Source organism: Pteropus vampyrus, unplaced genomic scaffold (assembly GCF_000151845.1).
Source record: "Pteropus vampyrus isolate Shadow unplaced genomic scaffold, Pvam_2.0 Scaffold561, whole genome shotgun sequence".
In the NCBI taxonomy this organism is placed as follows: domain Eukaryota; kingdom Metazoa; phylum Chordata; class Mammalia; order Chiroptera; family Pteropodidae; genus Pteropus; species Pteropus vampyrus.
The window spans coordinates 515,015-517,888 of record NW_011889342.1 but is presented as its reverse complement, the minus strand read 5'-3'; the positions used below and the strand labels follow the sequence as shown (position 1 = coordinate 517,888).

Below are 2,874 nucleotides of genomic sequence, written 5' to 3'. Positions count from 1 at the left end.
CAATGTGTAAAAGAATTTCTCATTAAACCGATACAAAAATGATTTATTTGGCAAATTGCTAAGAGCGGGGCAGGAACTCCTAATTAGAGATGTCACAACACCTTACTTAAAGGGGATCAGATCTCTACAAACCCTTATATATATGTATTTTACCATTAAGATATAAATTGCAGCATTTCACATGTTAGAAATACTCATGTGTAAAAAATTAATCATGTTATTATTATTATTTTTTTTCATTTTTAGTCATCACCTCCAGCACATAGAACCAGGGAATGATACACAAATTTCAGAATTTCTTCTTCTGGGATTTTCAGATGAACCAGAACGGCAGCCTCTCATATTTGGGCTCTTCCTCTCCATGTACCTGATCACCATCTTTGGAAACCTGCTCATCATCCTGGCCGTCAGCTCAGACTCCCACCTCCACACGCCCATGTACTTCTTCCTCTCCAACCTGTCCTTGGGGGACATCTGTTTCCCCTCGACTGCCATCCCAAAGATGCTGGTGAACATTCAGACACAGAGCGAAGTCATAACCTATAAAGGCTGCATCACACAAATGTATTTTTTAATGCTCTTTGGAGTATTGGATGACTTCCTCCTGACCGTGATGGCCTATGACCGCTTCGTGGCCATCTGTCACCCCCTGCACTACACAGTCATCATGAACCCCCAGCTCTGTGGACTGCTGCTTCTGGTGTCCTGGATCATGAGTGCCCTGTATGCCTTGTTACAAAGCTTAATGGGGTTGCGACTATCTTTCTGTACAGTCTTGAAAATCCCCCACTTTATCTGTGAACTTAATCAGATGATCCAACTTGCCTGTTCTGACACTTTTCTTAATAACCTGGCGATGTATTTGTCAGCCGTGCTGCTGACTGTTGTTCCTTTTGCTGGGATCCTCTACTCTTACTCTAAGATTGTTTCCTGCATACGTGGAATCCCATCAGCTCAGGGAAAGTATAAAGCATTTTCTACCTGTGCGTCTCACCTCTCTGTTGTCTTCTTATTTTATTGTACAGTCATAGGAGTGTACCTCAGCTCTGCTGCTACCCACATCACACACTCAAGTGCAGTGGCCTCGGTGATGTACATTGTGGTCACACCCATGCTGAACCCCTTCATCTACAGTCTCAGGAACAAAGACATAAAGGGGGCTTTGAAAAGATTCTGTGAGATGGCAGCTATAAAAGGGACAACTGTTTTGGGGCTGAAGGATTTCCATGTTTGGAGAGCTAAAAGCCTTGGAACCAGAAAATTGTGGAAATAGAATATATCTCCTTTATTTTTTGCTGGAATTTCCATTTACTTTATTCATCTTCTTTATACAATGTAAGTAATTATCTATCATGCTTTCTGCTCTAATATATATTTTCCCACTTTGTCCGTTTTCCCAGTCCCACAAAGTTTTTCTCAAATTGAACCAAAAATATTTGGAAAAGCCCAATTATTGTGTGAAGCCATTGGGTCTTAAAAATAATTTCTTCTGCCCTGTGCCTCTTTGCTGTTGGAAGAGGGCCTTGGAGTCATTGTCTGCTCTATCACCTCTTTGCTCTGCTGCCTCTCTGTGCTGGGCTGACTCCCGTGACCGACACTGGCTCCTGAACTTGCAGACGGCCACACTGAGGAAGCAGTGGCAGAAGCAGCAGAGATAGGCTCTGGGACTGCTGCTGTCAAGCACTGGTTTTTCTGCCATTTTAAATGGCGAGATGAGCCCCAAATTCCCCAAATACGTATCGTCCCAGATGTGAATCAGGCTTTATTAAAGAAGAGATAGATGATTCTAGTGTTTTTGATGGTGGCAGCAGCCAGGTGGAAAATAAAACATTTTGCAGAGCTCTGGTGCAATTTGAACCTCAGAATAATTATACAAGATTTTAGGCCATTTCTAAGTAGCAATCCACTGGACCAAGATAATAGAGCCAATGAGGGAGGTCACCAAACTCACACTGACTCTGGGGACCAAGTCAGTCTTCAAGGTTGCCAATGACTCGGAGATACAGATCGCAAGGAAGTACTCATCCCAGGAGATCTCTGGCTATTGAAAGAATAATACAACAGTTCTTTGCCAACATCTTTGCAAATTCTGTAGTTCCTGGATCCCCACACCCTTTTCCTGGAGCAAGATGCTGCACTCCAACCTTGGGAAATATGCTTGGGGTCACACAGGGCTTGATGCCATTGTAACCCAGCTTTTAAGACAACTGGAAAACACAGGGCCTCCATGAGCTGACAAGGGAAAAATCACATCTTCCAACAGTGACAGTAACTCAGGAGCGAGTCGATATGTGTTTAGAGTGTTCGGTATGCAAAGAAGATTACACAGTTGAAGAGGAAGTTGGCAGTTACCCTGCAGCCACATCTTTCACAGCAGTTGTAATGTGCCATGGTTAGAACTGCATGATACATGTTCTATATGTGGGAAGAGCTTAAATGATGAGCACGCTACTTGGCAAACCCAGAGCTCTGAGGCCTCTGCAAGCAACGGATTTAGCAGTGGGACTGATGGACTTTCTGAAGCAAAAGACCATGTCTGAGTCAGGGCTGTGGTACTCTTCTTACCACAGTTGTAAATTGTATCAAAACAAACAAACAAAAAATAGTAGGTGTATTTAGGAAACGTATAAGAAACCTCAACCCAAAATATTAATGCAGTGAGTGTTTTTCTTCTCTAAATTTAAAGTTAGCTTCTGTAGATGGAATTATACTTATAACAAAATGTCTCTGATTCCTCAATTCAGAGTGATAATTTTATAACTGTGAAACTTAATATAGTGGGTTCACCCACCAGCCAGAATAGAATCAGTTTCTTAATGCGTCTGTCAAGTTACCCTGTAATGGATGCTTTCACCTCCTTACCCAACTTCCACC

General features: G+C 42.5%; 1 pseudogene; it reads left to right on the top strand.

Annotated features, from left to right (window-relative positions):
- The first annotated feature begins 268 nt into the window (after positions 1 to 268).
- LOC105308264 lies at positions 269 to 2,540 on the top strand (annotated as a pseudogene).
- Positions 2,541 to 2,874: the final 334 nt, after the last annotated feature.